The sequence below is a fragment of the Salvelinus alpinus genome, chromosome 8 (genome assembly GCF_045679555.1).
Source record: "Salvelinus alpinus chromosome 8, SLU_Salpinus.1, whole genome shotgun sequence".
Taxonomy (NCBI): Eukaryota; Metazoa; Chordata; class Actinopteri; order Salmoniformes; family Salmonidae; genus Salvelinus; species Salvelinus alpinus.
The window spans coordinates 87,775,727-87,794,461 of record NC_092093.1 but is presented as its reverse complement, the minus strand read 5'-3'; the positions used below and the strand labels follow the sequence as shown (position 1 = coordinate 87,794,461).

At 43.7% G+C, this 18,735-nt stretch overlaps 1 long non-coding RNA gene across 1 annotated transcript; it reads left to right on the top strand.

The window, feature by feature from the left end:
- Positions 1-1,747: 1,747 nt before the first annotated feature.
- LOC139583848 (uncharacterized) lies at positions 1,748-3,672 on the top strand. Its single transcript, XR_011676632.1, has 2 exons — positions 1,748-2,335; positions 2,753-3,672. It is a non-coding gene; the product is annotated as an uncharacterized lncRNA (long non-coding RNA).
- The last annotated feature ends 15,063 nt before the right edge of the window (positions 3,673-18,735 follow it).

Here is an 18,735-nt window from a genome sequence, read left to right as displayed (position 1 = left end):
ATGTTGCTCTCTCTCCCTCTGTCACCCTCTCTTTCACTCTATATATGTTTCTCTCTCCCTCTGTCACTCTCTCTTTCACTCTATATATGTTGCTCTCTCTCCCTCTGTCACTCTCTCTTTCACTCTATATATGTTGCTCTCTCTCCCTCTGTCACTCTCTCTTTCACTCTATATATGTTGCTCTCTCTCCCTCTGTCACTCTCTCTTTCACTCGATATATGTTGCTCTCTCTCCCTCTGTCACTCTCTCTTTCACTCTATATATGTTGCTCTCTCTCCCTCTGTCACTCTCTCTTTCACTCTATATATGTTCCTCTCTCTCCCTCTGTCACTCTCTCTTTCACTCTATATATGTTGCTCTCTCTCCCTCTGTCACTCTCTCTTTCACTCTATATATATGTTGCTCTCTCTCCCTCTGTCACTCTCTCTTTCCCTCGATATATGTTGCTCTCTCTCCCTCTGTCACTCTCTCTTTCACTCGATATATGTTGCTCTCCCTCCCTCTGTCACTCTCTCTTTCACTCTATATATGTTCCTCTCTCTCCCTCTGTCACTCTCTCTTTCACTCTATATATTTAGCTCTCTCTCCCGCTGTCACTCTCTCTGTCACTCTATATATGTTGCACTCTCTCCCTCTGTCACTCTATATATGTTGCTCTTTCTCCCTCTGCCACTCTCTCTTTCACTCTATATATGTTGCTCTCCCTCCCTCTGTCACTCTCTCTTTCACTGGATATATGTTGCTCTCTCTCCCTCTGTCACTCTCTCTTTCACTCTATATATGTTGCTCTCTCTCCCTCTGTCACTCTCTCTTTCACTCTATATATGTTGCTCTCTCTCCCACTGTCACTATCTCTGTCACTCTATATATGTTGCTCTCTCTCCCTCTGTCACTCTCTCTGTCACTCTATATATGTTGCTCTCTCTCCCTCTTTCACTCTATATGTTGCTCTCTCTCCCTCTGTCACTCTATATATGTTGCTCTCTCTCCCTCTGTCACTCTCTCTTTCACTCGATATATGTTGCTCTCTCTCCCTCTGTCACTCTCTCTTTCACTCTATATATGTTGCTCTCTCTCCCTCTGTCACCCTCTCTTTCACTCTATATATGTTTCTCTCTCCCTCTGTCACTCTCTCTTTCACTCTATATATGTTGCTCTCTCTCCCTCTGTCACTCTCTCTTTCACTCTATATATGTTGCTCTCTCTCCCTCTGTCACTCTCTCTTTCACTCTATATACAGTGGGGAGAACAAGTATTTGATACACTGCCGATTTTGCAGGTTTTCCTACTTACAAAGCATGTAGAGGTCTGTCATTTTTTATCATAGGTACACTTCAACTGTGAGAGACGGAATCTAAAACAAAAATCCAGAAAATCACATTGTATGATTTTTAAGTAATTAATTTGCATTTTATTGCATGACATAAGTATTTGATCACCTACCAACCAGTAAGAATTCCGGCTCTCACAGACCTGTTAGTTTTTCTTTAAGAAGCCCTCCTGTTCTCCACTCATTACCTGTATTAACCCTTTCATGCGTGAGTTCCAAATATCTGTAACGGTCGCCCCAGCGTGAGTTGTTTTATGCACGTGATGTTAGAACGTTCTCTCCAATTCCAGAATGTGATTGTTATGCAACAGTACATTTAATCTGCGCTGCCCTCAAACCAAAGCACGCCGCCTGTTTTATTTGTCCATTTTAAATTATTTTCTAAACAGTTTTTTATTTTATAATAACAGCTTGAAATGAGGTGTGTTCCGCCTCATTCATTCACATAAAAGTAGTCATTTTTACTTTTGCGGACCAATTAATTTTTTTGACATTTCTGACCCGGACAAAATTCCCCAAACACTTCTCAATTGTTTGTGCAGTTCAAGTCTGCAGACATTTACTCATCTGCCGTCCTGCATACACGTGTTCATATTTTCCACCTGTCGCCTGCATCGCAATCAAAGTTGTTTTCGTTACCAATAATAACTTTGGAAATGTGTGCGTTTCTATCAAAGTGCCTTATTACGTTATAATAGTTTCTGCATGTCGTGTTATGTCGTTTCTACTGTAGCATCATGTTTTTGTGTATATTCCTTATAACCGCGGACACGCGATGTAACGTTACTCATTTCATAACATGTATGGTGATATACCCAATGCTTAGGTATCTAGCTACAGTCTTATTAGCTCTGGAAAACAATGCTAATTGCGTCACGGATGTATAAGCATGTGTTGTATGTTGAAGCTACCCTGGCCTTTTGACTCCCAAGTGGCACAGCGTCTCAGTGCTAGAGGCGTCACTACAGACACCCATCTTCAAATCCAGACTGCGTTTCTATCAAAGTAAGTGCCTAATTACGTTATAATAGTTTCTGTGTCGTGTTTTACCGTTTCTACTGTAGCTCACTGTGTGTATGGAGCATAATATATTTGTGTATATTCCTTATAACCGCGGACACGCTAGGTAACGTTACTCATGTTACTCACCTTTTATGGTGTTATATTCAATCGTGCTTATGTAGCTAGTTACATTATTCTATTAGCTCTGTAAAACAATGCTAAATGCGTCAGAAGTATTGGCATGTTGTATTTTGACGCTACCCTGGAAAAATATCTTATACCACTTGGTCGTTTTCTGAGTTCATTCCACAAAGCTGTTTATCATGTCGGCCTTATCCACTGCCCCCATTTTGAGGTAATAGTCAAGCACGCAGTCTGGTTTGATGTTTCTCTGTCTGGTTTGTTTCTCTCTCCCGTCAGGTGGTTCACCTTCCCTGTGGCCGACATGGTTGCTGTATGGACAGTGGAGAGGACATGGACATCTCGTTTGTCATGGCACTTTACTGCCAGCTGTTGACATCTCTTGTTTTGTATAACGGGTCATTTAGGATGGCAGTAGCGTTGATGATGAAATGCAGTCATAGCAGCAGAACTAGAAAGCAGTCTTGGGAAAAGAGGGTGGCAAAGAAGGGAGTTGCAAACATAGGATCTCTGCTCCAGTATTCTCTTAGGGAGTTCTTCTTTACTGTCACCAGGAATGTATACATTTCACTAATTGTGGTTGTCCCCCCACTCCTGGTGTAACAGTATAACTTTACGTCCGTCCCCTCGCCCATACCCGGGCGCGAACCAGGGACCCTCTGCACACATCAACACCACGAAGCATCGTTACCCATCGCTCCACAAAAGCCGCGGCCCTTGCTGTGCAAGGGGAACCACTACTTCAAGGTTTCAGAGCAAGTGACGTAACTGATTGAAACGCTATTAGCGCCTACCCGCTAACTAGCTAGCCATTTCACATCCGTTACACTGGCTCTCTCTTATCCTGTAGCTCCAAGGCATAGCGATTGGTCTCTACTATGTCTCCCACTAGCTCCTCTGTCAGAAACAACTTGAAGCACTCTGCCTCAGATGGAAATGGCAAGGGGCGTTGCACTCCAGACTGGGACTCATCAACACAATCAGCAGGGCCAGGAGGGGTGAAATGGCTGGCAGCCTTCCAGCTACCACAGAACTCCTGTACTTCATCCACTGTCAGTCTGCCACCATCACCACCAGCATCTTCTAATGGAACTGGGACTTTGTCAGTGGACAAGGGGTCCTCAGATTCAGGGTTCTCAATGGCTACAAGGTTGGGGGGCAGCTCCTCACTGTCAGAATCTGATTCCTGACTTTCAGACTCAAAATCTCCATAATTTCCACATTTGTGAGTTGTCTCCTTTTGAAAGTTATTGCTAATGCTACAGCTTAGCTCACTATCTACATACATAAACAACAACACTGAATGGTTTAGAGTGAGAGGGTACGTGGTTGACTGCCGGCACGCGCCACTTGTCTCAATAAATCACTATCAGAAAATGTTTTGTGTGGCAATTATTTGTGTATTTACTGTTTTATTCACATGTTTTCAATTCTATGTGACAAATCATGCATTCCGATTCTTGCACAGATTGTAATGGGCACATATTATGTGTGTAAAATACTTTTTTGAAGGTTGTACTGATTATGATGAGCTAAGCTAATTCCAGCTGTGTAGCCATGTTTGTTGACATACAATGCATTCTGGGTTTCACGTAATCGTCTGTTTGACCAAAGATGTTATAACAAAATGAGGTGAGTAAGAGTTCACTCATTTTTTGAGGACTTCCGGAAATGAAGGGTGGGATGTGAACGACAGTGATTGACACACCCCTTCAACATGCATACTATAAACAGACCAAACTCATCTTGTCTTCTCTTATTATCTTCGGTTTCTGTGAGGAACAAATGCATGGCTGCGCGCTGAAACTAATCGTCGGATTACTTTCGATTTCTATAAAGTGTTTTACCTAATTATTTAGATCAATGGTGAGCTCACCCGTGATGTGATTAATTATACATAATAATTGCTATTAGCTAATTCATATTGTAGTTTATGTCAGCCGAGAGTTAGAAAATATTACTGCTTGTGTTGGGTCAATCTTTCCTCAGTTAGCGCTTGGACAAATGTAGCCTACATTTTTCCGGTTAGGATGATTGTGTTATGCTATATATACTTCTGTGAATATCTGAACATTGCATCCCAAAATAAACTGCTCACATTCTGGACAACTTTGTAAGGACTGTGTTTGTGTAAATAGTTTCTGAAAAAAGTGTGGCCAGCTCAAATGCTGATTGTTGCGTCATTCGAAACTGGCCGTTCTAAACGAGCGTTCTAAATGAGTGTTCTAATCACACGGGTGTGATCGTACGCTTCAGGGACCACTGTAGAATGATCACACCCGTGTGATGGTACGTGTGAAAGGGTTAACTGCACCTGTTTGAACTCGTTACCTTTATAAAAGACACCTGTCCACACACTCAATCAAACAGACTCCAACCTCTCCACAATGGCCAAGACCAGAGAGCTGTGTAAGGACATCAGGGATAAATTGTAGACCTGTACAAGGCTGGGATGGGCTACAGGACAATAGGCAAGCAGCTTGGTGAGAAGGCAACAACTGTTGGCACAATTATTAGAAAATGGAAGAAGTTCAAGATGACGGTCAATCACCCTCGGTCTGGGGCTCCATGCAAGATCTCACCTCGTGGGGCATCAATGATCATGAGGAATGTGAGGGATCAGCCCAGAACTACACGGCAGGACCTGGTCAATGACCTGAAGAGAGCTGGGACCACAGTCTCAAAGAAAACCATTAGTAACACACTACGCCGTCATGGATTAAAATCCTGCAGCGCACGCAAGGTCCCCCTGCTCAAGCCAGCACATGTCCAGGCCCGTCTGAAGTTTGCCAATGACCATCTGGATGATCCAGAGGAGGAATGGGAGAAGGTCATGTGGTCTGATGAGACAAAAATAGAGCTTTTTGCTCTAAACTCCACTCGCCGTGTTTGGCGGAATAGAAGGATGAGTACAACCCCAAGAACACCATCCCAACCGTGAAGCATGGAGGTGGAAACATCATTCTTTGGGGATGCTTTTCTGCAAAGGGGACAGGACGACTGCACCGTATTGAGGGGAGGATGGATGGGGCCATGTATCGCGAGATCTTGACCAACAACCTCCTTCCCTCAGTAAGAGCATTGAAGATGGGTCGTGGCTGGGTCTTCCAGCATGACAACGACCCGAAACACACAGCCAGGGCAACTAAGGAGTGGCTCCGTAAGAAGCATCTCAAGGTCATGGAGTGGCCTAGCCAGTCTCCAGACCTGAACCCAATAGAAAATCTTTGGAGGGAGCCGAAAGTCCGTATTGCCCAGCGACAGCCCCGAAACCTGAAGGATCTGGAGAAGGTCTGTATGGAGGAGTGGGCCAAAATCCCTGCTGCAGTGTGTGCAAACCTGGTCAAGAACTACAGGAAACGTATGATCTCTGTAATTGCAAACTAAGGTTTCTGTACCAAATATTCAGTTCTGCTTTTCTGATGTATCAAATACTTATGTCATGCAATAAAATGCAAATTAATTACTTAAAAATCATACAATGTGATTTTCTGGATTTTTGTTTTAGATTCCTTCTCTCACAGTTGAAGTGTACCTATGATAAAAATTACAGACCTCTACATGCTTTGTAAGTAGGAAAACCTGCAAAATCGTCAGTGTATCAAATACTTGTTCTCCCCACTGTATGTTGCTCTCTCTCCCTCTGTCACTCTCTCTTTCACTCGATATATGTTGCTCTCTCTCCCTCTGTCACTCTCTCTTTCACTCTATATATGTTGCTCTCTCTCCCTCTGTCACTCTCTCTTTCACTCTATATATGTTCCTCTCTCTCCCTCTGTCACTCTCTCTTTCACTCTATATATGTTGCTCTCTCTCCCTCTGTCACTCTCTCTTTCACTCTATATATATGTTGCTCTCTCTCCCTCTGTCACTCTCTCTTTCCATCGATATATGTTGCTCTCTCTCCCTCTGTCACTCTCTCTTTCACTCGATATATGTTGCTCTCCCTCCCTCTGTCACTCTCTCTTTCACTCTATATATGTTCCTCTCTCTCCCTCTGTCACTCTCTCTTTCACTCTATATATTTAGCTCTCTCTCCCGCTGTCACTCTCTCTGTCACTCTATATATGTTGCACTCTCTCCCTCTGTCACTCTATATATGTTGCTCTTTCTCCCTCTGCCACTCTCTCTTTCACTCTATATATGTTCCTCTCTCTCCCTCTGTCACTCTCTCTTTCACTCTATATATTTAGCTCTCTCTCCCGCTGTCACTCTCTCTGTCACTCTATATATGTTGCTCTCTCTCCCTCTGTCACTCTCTCTTTCACTCTATATATGTTGCTCTCCCTCCCTCTGTCACTCTCTCTGTCACTCTATATATGTTGCTCTCCCTCCCTCTGTCACTCTCTCTTTCACTCTATATATGTTGCTCTCTCTCCCTCTGTCACTCTCTCTGTCACTCTATATATGTTGCTCTCTCTCCCTCTGTCACTCTCTCTTTCACTCTATATATGTTGCTCTCGCTCCCTCTGTCACTCTATACATGTTGCTCTTTCTCCCTCTGTCACTCTATACATGTTGCTCTCTCTCCCTCTGTCACTCTATATATGTTGCTCTCCCTCCCTCTGTCACTCTCTCTTTCACTCTATATATGTTGCTCTCTCTCCCTCTGTCACTCTATATATGTTGCTCTCTCTACCTCTGTCACTCTCTCTTTCACTGGATATATGTTGCTCTCTCTCCCTCTGTCACTCTCTCTTTCACTCTATATATGTTCCTCTCTCTCCCTCTGTCACTCTCTCTTTCACTCTATATATGTTGCTCTCTCTCCCTCTGTCACTCTCTCTTTCACTCTATATATGTTGCTCTCTCTCCCTCTGTCACTCTCTCTTTCACTCTATATATTTTGCTCTCTCTCCCTCTGTCACTCTCTCTTTCACTCGATATATGTTGCTCTCTCTCCCTCTGTCACTCTCTCTTTCACTCGATATATGTTGCTCTCTCTCCCTCTGTCACTCTCTCTTTCACTCTATATATGTTCATCTCTCTCCCTCTGTCACTCTCTCTTTCACTCTATATATGTTGCTCTCTCTCCCTCTGTCACTCTCTCTTTCACTCGATATATGTTGCTCTCTCTCCCTCTGTCACTCTCTCTTTCACTCTATATATGTTGCTCTCTCTCCCTCTGTCACTCTCTTTCACTCGATATATGTTGCTCTCTCTCCCTCTGTCACTCTCTCTTTCACTCTATATATGTTGCTCTCTCTCCCTCTGTCACTCTCTCTTTCACTCGATATATGTTGCTCTCTCTCCCTCTGTCACTCTCTCTTTCACTCTATATATGTTGCTCTCTCTCCCTCTGTCACTCTCTCTGTCACTCTATATATGTTGCTCTCTCTCCCTCTGTCACTCTATATATGTTGCTCTCCCTCCCTCTGTCACTCTCTCTTTCACTCTATATATGTTGCTCTCTCTCCCTCTGTCACTCTCTCTTTCACTCGATATATGTTGCTCTCTCTCTCTCTGTCACTCTATATATGTTGCTCTCTCTCCCTCTGTCACTCTATATATGTTGCTCTCCCTCCCTCTGTCACTCTCTCTTTCACTCTATATATGTTGCTCTCTCTCCCTCTGTCACTCTATATATGTTGCTCTCTCTCCCTCTGTCACTCTCTCTTTCACTGGATATATGTTGCTCTCTCTCCCTCTGTCACCCTCTCTTTCACTCTATATATGTTGCTCTCCCTCCCTCTGTCACTCTCTCTGTCACTCTATATATGTTGCTCTCCCTCCCTCTGTCACTCTCTCTTTCACTCTATATATGTTGCTCTCTCTCCCTCTGTCACTCTCTCTGTCACTCTATATATGTTGCTCTCTCTCCCTCTGTCACTCTCTCTTTCACTCTATATATGTTGCTCTCGCTCCCTCTGTCACTCTATACATGTTGCTCTTTCTCCCTCTGTCACTCTCTCTTTCACTCTATATATGTTGCTCTCCCTCCCTCTGTCACTCTCTCTGTCACTCTATATATGTTGCTCTCTCTCCCTCTGTCACTCTATATATGTTGCTCTCCCTCCCTCTGTCACTCTCTCTTTCACTCTATATATGTTGCTCTCTCTCCCTCTGTCACTCTATATATGTTGCTCTCTCTCCCTCTGTCACTCTCTCTTTCACTGGATATATGTTGCTCTCTCTCCCTCTGTCACTCTCTCTTTCACTCTATATATGTTGCTCTCTCTCCCTCTGTCACTCTCTCTTTCACTCTATATATGTTCCTCTCTCTCCCTCTGTCACTCTCTCTTTCACTCTATATATGTTGCTCTCTCTCCCTCTGTCACTCTCTCTTTCACTCTATATATGTTGCTCTCTCTCCCTCTGTCACTCTCTCTTTCACTCTATATATGTTGCTCTCTCTCCCTCTGTCACTCTCTCTTTCACTCGATATATGTTGCTCTCTCTCCCTCTGTCACTCTCTCTTTCACTCGATATATGTTGCTCTCTCTCCCTCTGTCACTCTCTCTTTCACTCTATATATGTTCATCTCTCTCCCTCTGTCACTCTCTCTTTCACTCTATATATGTTGCTCTCTCTCCCTCTGTCACTCTCTCTTTCACTCGATATATGTTGCTCTCTCTCCCTCTGTCACTCTCTCTTTCACTCTATATATGTTGCTCTCTCTCCCTCTGTCACTCTCTTTCACTCGATATATGTTGCTCTCTCTCCCTCTGTCACTCTCTCTTTCACTCTATATATGTTGCTCTCTCTCCCTCTGTCACTCTCTCTTTCACTCGATATATGTTGCTCTCTCTCCCTCTGTCACTCTCTCTTTCACTCTATATATGTTGCTCTCTCTCCCTCTGTCACTCTCTCTTTCACTCTATATATGTTCCTCTCTCTCCCTCTGTCACTCTCTCTTTCACTCTATATATGTTGCTCTCTCTCCCTCTGTCACTCTATATATGTTGCTCTCTCTCCCTCTGTCACTCTCTCTTTCACTCGATATATGTTGCTCTCTCTCTCTCTGTCACTCTATATATGTTGCTCTCTCTCCCTCTGTCACTCTATATATGTTGCTCTCCCTCCCTCTGTCACTCTCTCTTTCACTCTATATATGTTGCTCTCTCTCCCTCTGTCACTCTATATATGTTGCTCTCCCTCCCTCTGTCACTCTCTCTGTCACTCTATATATGTTGCTCTCCCTCCCTCTGTCACTCTCTCTTTCACTCTATATATGTTGCTCTCTCTCCCTCTGTCACTCTCTCTGTCACTCTATATATGTTGCTCTCTCTCCCTCTGTCACTCTCTCTTTCACGCTATATATGTTGCTCTCGCTCCCTCTGTCACTCTATACATGTTGCTCTTTCTCCCTCTGTCACTCTCTCTTTCACTCTATATATGTTGCTCTCCCTCCCTCTGTCACTCTCTCTGTCACTCTATATATGTTGCTCTCTCTCCCTCTGTCACTCTATATATGTTGCTCTCCCTCCCTCTGTCACTCTCTCTTTCACTCGATATATGTTGCTCTCTCTCCCTCTGTCACTCTCTCTTTCACTCTATATATGTTGCTCTCTCTCCCTCTGTCACTCTCTCTTTCACTCTATATATGTTCCTCTCTCTCCCTCTGTCACTCTCTCTTTCACTCTATATATGTTGCTCTCGCTCCCTCTGTCACTCTATATATGTTGCTCTTTCTCCCTCTCTCCCTCCCTATGTTGCTCTCCCTCCCTCTGTCACTCTCTCTGTCACTCTATATATGTTGCTCTCTCTCCCTCTGTCACTCTATATATGTTGCTCTCCCTCCCTCTGTCACTCTCTCTTTCACTCTATATATGTTGCTCTCTCTCCCTCTGTCACTCTATATATGTTGCTCTCTCTCCCTCTGTCACTCTCTCTTTCACTGGATATATGTTGCTCTCTCTCCCTCTGTCACTCTCTCTTTCACTCTATATATGTTGCTCTCCCTCCCTCTGTCACTCTCTCTTTCACTCTATATATGTTCCTCTCTCTCCCTCTGTCACTCTCTCTTTCACTGGATATATGTTGCTCTCTCTCCCTCTGTCACTCTCTCTTTCACTCTATATATGTTGCTCTCCCTCCCTCTGTCACTCTCTCTTTCACTCTATATATGTTCCTCTCTCTCCCTCTGTCACTCTCTCTTTCACTCTATATATTTAGCTCTCCCTCTCTCTGTCACTCTATATATGTTGCTCTCCCTCTCTCTTTCACTCTATATATGTTGCTCTCTCTCCCTCTGTCACTCTCTCTTTCACTCGATATATGTTGCTCTCTCTCCCTCTGTCACTCTCTCTTTCACTCTATATATGTTGCTCTCTCTCCCTCTGTCACCCTCTCTTTCACTCTATATATGTTTCTCTCTCCCTCTGTCACTCTCTCTTTCACTCTATATATGTTGCTCTCTCTCCCTCTGTCACTCTCTCTTTCACTCTATATATGTTGCTCTCTCTCCCTCTGTCACTCTCTCTTTCACTCTATATACAGTGGGGAGAACAAGTATTTGATACACTGCCGATTTTGCAGGTTTTCCTACTTACAAAGCATGTAGAGGTCTGTCATTTTTATCATAGGTACACTTCAACTGTGAGAGACGGAATCTAAAACAAAAATCCAGAAAATCACATTGTATGATTTTTAAGTAATTAATTTGCATTTTATTGCATGACATAAGTATTTGATCACCTACCAACCAGTAAGAATTCCGGCTCTCACAGACCTGTTAGTTTTTCTTTAAGAAGCCCTCCTGTTCTCCACTCATTACCTGTATTAACCCTTTCATGCGTGAGTTCCAAATATCTGTAACGGTCGCCCCAGCGTGAGTTGTTTTATGCACGTGATGTTAGAACGTTCTCTCCAATTCCAGAATGTGATTGTTATGCAACAGTACATTTAATCTGCGCTGCCCTCAAACCAAAGCACGCCGCCTGTTTTATTTGTCCATTTTAAATTATTTTCTAAACAGTTTTTTATTTTATAATAACAGCTTGAAATGAGGTGTGTTCCGCCTCATTCATTCACATAAAAGTAGTCATTTTTACTTTTGCGGACCAATTAATTTTTTTGACATTTCTGACCCGGACAAAATTCCCCAAACACTTCTCAATTGTTTGTGCAGTTCAAGTCTGCAGACATTTACTCATCTGCCGTCCTGCATACACGTGTTCATATTTTCCACCTGTCGCCTGCATCGCAATCAAAGTTGTTTTCGTTACCAATAATAACTTTGGAAATGTGTGCGTTTCTATCAAAGTGCCTTATTACGTTATAATAGTTTCTGCATGTCGTGTTATGTCGTTTCTACTGTAGCATCATGTTTTTGTGTATATTCCTTATAACCGCGGACACGCGATGTAACGTTACTCATTTCATAACATGTATGGTGATATACCCAATGCTTAGGTATCTAGCTACAGTCTTATTAGCTCTGGAAAACAATGCTAATTGCGTCACGGATGTATAAGCATGTGTTGTATGTTGAAGCTACCCTGGCCTTTTGACTCCCAAGTGGCACAGCGTCTCAGTGCTAGAGGCGTCACTACAGACACCCATCTTCAAATCCAGACTGCGTTTCTATCAAAGTAAGTGCCTAATTACGTTATAATAGTTTCTGTGTCGTGTTTTACCGTTTCTACTGTAGCTCACTGTGTGTATGGAGCATAATATATTTGTGTATATTCCTTATAACCGCGGACACGCTAGGTAACGTTACTCATGTTACTCACCTTTTATGGTGTTATATTCAATCGTGCTTATGTAGCTAGTTACATTATTCTATTAGCTCTGTAAAACAATGCTAAATGCGTCAGAAGTATTGGCATGTTGTATTTTGACGCTACCCTGGAAAAATATCTTATACCACTTGGTCGTTTTCTGAGTTCATTCCACAAAGCTGTTTATCATGTCGGCCTTATCCACTGCCCCCATTTTGAGGTAATAGTCAAGCACGCAGTCTGGTTTGATGTTTCTCTGTCTGGTTTGTTTCTCTCTCCCGTCAGGTGGTTCACCTTCCCTGTGGCCGACATGGTTGCTGTATGGACAGTGGAGAGGACATGGACATCTCGTTTGTCATGGCACTTTACTGCCAGCTGTTGACATCTCTTGTTTTGTATAACGGGTCATTTAGGATGGCAGTAGCGTTGATGATGAAATGCAGTCATAGCAGCAGAACTAGAAAGCAGTCTTGGGAAAAGAGGGTGGCAAAGAAGGGAGTTGCAAACATAGGATCTCTGCTCCAGTATTCTCTTAGGGAGTTCTTCTTTACTGTCACCAGGAATGTATACATTTCACTAATTGTGGTTGTCCCCCCACTCCTGGTGTAACAGTATAACTTTACGTCCGTCCCCTCGCCCATACCCGGGCGCGAACCAGGGACCCTCTGCACACATCAACACCACGAAGCATCGTTACCCATCGCTCCACAAAAGCCGCGGCCCTTGCTGTGCAAGGGGAACCACTACTTCAAGGTTTCAGAGCAAGTGACGTAACTGATTGAAACGCTATTAGCGCCTACCCGCTAACTAGCTAGCCATTTCACATCCGTTACACTGGCTCTCTCTTATCCTGTAGCTCCAAGGCATAGCGATTGGTCTCTACTATGTCTCCCACTAGCTCCTCTGTCAGAAACAACTTGAAGCACTCTGCCTCAGATGGAAATGGCAAGGGGCGTTGCACTCCAGACTGGGACTCATCAACACAATCAGCAGGGCCAGGAGGGGTGAAATGGCTGGCAGCCTTCCAGCTACCACAGAACTCCTGTACTTCATCCACTGTCAGTCTGCCACCATCACCACCAGCATCTTCTAATGGAACTGGGACTTTGTCAGTGGACAAGGGGTCCTCAGATTCAGGGTTCGCAATGGCTACAAGGTTGGGGGGCAGCTCCTCACTGTCAGAATCTGATTCCTGACTTTCAGACTCAAAATCTCCATAATTTCCACATTTGTGAATTGTCTCCTTTTGAAAGTTATTGCTAATGCTACAGCTTAGCTCACTATCTACATACATAAACAACAACACTGAATGGTTTAGAGTGAGAGGGTACGTGGTTGACTGCCGGCACGCGCCACTTGTCTCAATAAATCACTATCAGAAAATGTTTTGTGTGGCAATTATTTGTGTATTTACTGTTTTATTCACATGTTTTCAATTCTATGTGACAAATCATGCATTCCGATTCTTGCACAGATTGTAATGGGCACATATTATGTGTGTAAAATACTTTTTTGAAGGTTGTACTGATTATGATGAGCTAAGCTAATTCCAGCTGTGTAGCCATGTTTGTTGACATACAATGCATTCTGGGTTTCACGTAATCGTCTGTTTGACCAAAGATGTTATAACAAAATGAGGTGAGTAAGAGTTCACTCATTTTTTGAGGACTTCCGGAAATGAAGGGTGGGATGTGAACGACAGTGATTGACACACCCCTTCAACATGCATACTATAAACAGACCAAACTCATCTTGTCTTCTCTTATTATCTTCGGTTTCTGTGAGGAACAAATGCATGGCTGCGCGCTGAAACTAATCGTCGGATTACTTTCGATTTCTATAAAGTGTTTTACCTAATTATTTAGATCAATGGTGAGCTCACCCGTGATGTGATTAATTATACATAATAATTGCTATTAGCTAATTCATATTGTAGTTTATGTCAGCCGAGAGTTAGAAAATATTACTGCTTGTGTTGGGTCAATCTTTCCTCAGTTAGCGCTTGGACAAATGTAGCCTACATTTTTCCGGTTAGGATGATTGTGTTATGCTATATATACTTCTGTGAATATCTGAACATTGCATCCCAAAATAAACTGCTCACATTCTGGACAACTTTGTAAGGACTGTGTTTGTGTAAATAGTTTCTGAAAAAAGTGTGGCCAGCTCAAATGCTGATTGTTGCGTCATTCGAAACTGGCCGTTCTAAACGAGCGTTCTAAATGAGTGTTCTAATCACACGGGTGTGATCGTACGCTTCAGGGACCACTGTAGAACGATCACACCCGTGTGATGGTACGTGTGAAAGGGTTAACTGCACCTGTTTGAACTCGTTACCTTTATAAAAGACACCTGTCCACACACTCAATCAAACAGACTCCAACCTCTCCACAATGGCCAAGACCAGAGAGCTGTGTAAGGACATCAGGGATAAATTGTAGACCTGTACAAGGCTGGGATGGGCTACAGGACAATAGGCAAGCAGCTTGGTGAGAAGGCAACAACTGTTGGCACAATTATTAGAAAATGGAAGAAGTTCAAGATGACGGTCAATCACCCTCGGTCTGGGGCTCCATGCAAGATCTCACCTCGTGGGGCATCAATGATCATGAGGAATGTGAGGGATCAGCCCAGAACTACACGGCAGGACCTGGTCAATGACCTGAAGAGAGCTGGGACCACAGTCTCAAAGAAAACCATTAGTAACACACTACGCCGTCATGGATTAAAATCCTGCAGCGCACGCAAGGTCCCCCTGCTCAAGCCAGCACATGTCCAGGCCCGTCTGAAGTTTGCCAATGACCATCTGGATGATCCAGAGGAGGAATGGGAGAAGGTCATGTGGTCTGATGAGACAAAAATAGAGCTTTTTGCTCTAAACTCCACTCGCCGTGTTTGGCGGAATAGAAGGATGAGTACAACCCCAAGAACACCATCCCAACCGTGAAGCATGGAGGTGGAAACATCATTCTTTGGGGATGCTTTTCTGCAAAGGGGACAGGACGACTGCACCGTATTGAGGGGAGGATGGATGGGGCCATGTATCGCGAGATCTTGACCAACAACCTCCTTCCCTCAGTAAGAGCATTGAAGATGGGTCGTGGCTGGGTCTTCCAGCATGACAACGACCCGAAACACACAGCCAGGGCAACTAAGGAGTGGCTCCGTAAGAAGCATCTCAAGGTCATGGAGTGGCCTAGCCAGTCTCCAGACCTGAACCCAATAGAAAATCTTTGGAGGGAGCCGAAAGTCCGTATTGCCCAGCGACAGCCCCGAAACCTGAAGGATCTGGAGAAGGTCTGTATGGAGGAGTGGGCCAAAATCCCTGCTGCAGTGTGTGCAAACCTGGTCAAGAACTACAGGAAACGTATGATCTCTGTAATTGCAAACTAAGGTTTCTGTACCAAATATTCAGTTCTGCTTTTCTGATGTATCAAATACTTATGTCATGCAATAAAATGCAAATTAATTACTTAAAAATCATACAATGTGATTTTCTGGATTTTTGTTTTAGATTCCTTCTCTCACAGTTGAAGTGTACCTATGATAAAAATTACAGACCTCTACATGCTTTGTAAGTAGGAAAACCTGCAAAATCGTCAGTGTATCAAATACTTGTTCTCCCCACTGTATGTTGCTCTCTCTCCCTCTGTCACTCTCTCTTTCACTCGATATATGTTGCTCTCTCTCCCTCTGTCACTCTCTCTTTCACTCTATATATGTTGCTCTCTCTCCCTCTGTCACTCTCTCTTTCACTCTATATATGTTCCTCTCTCTCCCTCTGTCACTCTCTCTTTCACTCTATATATGTTGCTCTCTCTCCCTCTGTCACTCTCTCTTTCACTCTATATATATGTTGCTCTCTCTCCCTCTGTCACTCTCTCTTTCCATCGATATATGTTGCTCTCTCTCCCTCTGTCACTCTCTCTTTCACTCGATATATGTTGCTCTCCCTCCCTCTGTCACTCTCTCTTTCACTCTATATATGTTCCTCTCTCTCCCTCTGTCACTCTCTCTTTCACTCTATATATTTAGCTCTCTCTCCCGCTGTCACTCTCTCTGTCACTCTATATATGTTGCACTCTCTCCCTCTGTCACTCTATATATGTTGCTCTTTCTCCCTCTGCCACTCTCTCTTTCACTCTATATATGTTCCTCTCTCTCCCTCTGTCACTCTCTCTTTCACTCTATATATTTAGCTCTCTCTCCCGCTGTCACTCTCTCTGTCACTCTATATATGTTGCTCTCTCTCCCTCTGTCACTCTCTCTTTCACTCTATATATGTTGCTCTCCCTCCCTCTGTCACTCTCTCTGTCACTCTATATATGTTGCTCTCCCTCCCTCTGTCACTCTCTCTTTCACTCTATATATGTTGCTCTCTCTCCCTCTGTCACTCTCTCTGTCACTCTATATATGTTGCTCTCTCTCCCTCTGTCACTCTCTCTTTCACTCTATATATGTTGCTCTCGCTCCCTCTGTCACTCTATACATGTTGCTCTTTCTCCCTCTGTCACTCTATACATGTTGCTCTCTCTCCCTCTGTCACTCTATATATGTTGCTCTCCCTCCCTCTGTCACTCTCTCTTTCACTCTATATATGTTGCTCTCTCTCCCTCTGTCACTCTATATATGTTGCTCTCTCTACCTCTGTCACTCTCTCTTTCACTGGATATATGTTGCTCTCTCTCCCTCTGTCACTCTCTCTTTCACTCTATATATGTTCCTCTCTCTCCCTCTGTCACTCTCTCTTTCACTCTATATATGTTGCTCTCTCTCCCTCTGTCACTCTCTCTTTCACTCTATATATGTTGCTCTCTCTCCCTCTGTCACTCTCTCTTTCACTCTATATATTTTGCTCTCTCTCCCTCTGTCACTCTCTCTTTCACTCGATATATGTTGCTCTCTCTCCCTCTGTCACTCTCTCTTTCACTCGATATATGTTGCTCTCTCTCCCTCTGTCACTCTCTCTTTCACTCTATATATGTTCATCTCTCTCCCTCTGTCACTCTCTCTTTCACTCTATATATGTTGCTCTCTCTCCCTCTGTCACTCTCTCTTTCACTCGATATATGTTGCTCTCTCTCCCTCTGTCACTCTCTCTTTCACTCTATATATGTTGCTCTCTCTCCCTCTGTCACTCTCTTTCACTCGATATATGTTGCTCTCTCTCCCTCTGTCACTCTCTCTTTCACTCTATATATGTTGCTCTCTCTCCCTCTGTCACTCTCTCTTTCACTCGATATATGTTGCTCTCTCTCCCTCTGTCACTCTCTCTTTCACTCTATATATGTTGCTCTCTCTCCCTCTGTCACTCTCTCTGTCACTCTATATATGTTGCTCTCTCTCCCTCTGTCACTCTATATATGTTGCTCTCCCTCCCTCTGTCACTCTCTCTTTCACTCTATATATGTTGCTCTCTCTCCCTCTGTCACTCTCTCTTTCACTCGATATATGTTGCTCTCTCTCTCTCTGTCACTCTATATATGTTGCTCTCTCTCCCTCTGTCACTCTATATATGTTGCTCTCCCTCCCTCTGTCACTCTCTCTTTCACTCTATATATGTTGCTCTCTCTCCCTCTGTCACTCTATATATGTTGCTCTCTCTCCCTCTGTCACTCTCTCTTTCACTGGATATATGTTGCTCTCTCTCCCTCTGTCACCCTCTCTTTCACTCTATATATGTTGCTCTCCCTCCCTCTGTCACTCTCTCTGTCACTCTATATATGTTGCTCTCCCTCCCTCTGTCACTCTCTCTTTCACTCTATATATGTTGCTCTCTCTCCCTCTGTCACTCTCTCTGTCACTCTATATATGTTGCTCTCTCTCCCTCTGTCACTCTCTCTTTCACTCTATATATGTTGCTCTCGCTCCCTCTGTCACTCTATACATGTTGCTCTTTCTCCCTCTGTCACTCTCTCTTTCACTCTATATATGTTGCTCTCCCTCCCTCTGTCACTCTCTCTGTCACTCTATATATGTTGCTCTCTCTCCCTCTGTCACTCTATATATGTTGCTCTCCCTCCCTCTGTCACTCTCTCTTTCACTCTATATATGTTGCTCTCTCTCCCTCTGTCACTCTATATATGTTGCTCTCTCTCCCTCTGTCACTCTCTCTTTCACTGGATATATGTTGCTCTCTCTCCCTCTGTCACTCTCTCTTTCACTCTATATATGTTGCTCTCTCTCCCTCTGTCACTCTCTCTTTCACTCTATATATGTTCCTCTCTCTCCCTCTGTCACTCTCTCTTTCACTCTATATATGTTGCTCTCTCTCCCTCTGTCACTCTCTCTTTCACTCTATATATGTTGCTCTCTCTCCCTCTGTCACTCTCTCTTTCACTCTATATATGTTGCTCTCTCTCCCTCTGTCACTCTCTCTTTCACTCGATATATGTTGCTCTCTCTCCCTCTGTCACTCTCTCTTTCACTCGATATATGTTGCTCTCTCTCCCTCTGTCACTCTCTCTTTCACTCTATATATGTTCATCTCTCTCCCTCTGTCACTCTCTCTTTCACTCTATATATGTTGCTCTCTCTCCCTCTGTCACTCTCTCTTTCACTCGATATATGTTGCTCTCTCTCCCTCTGTCACTCTCT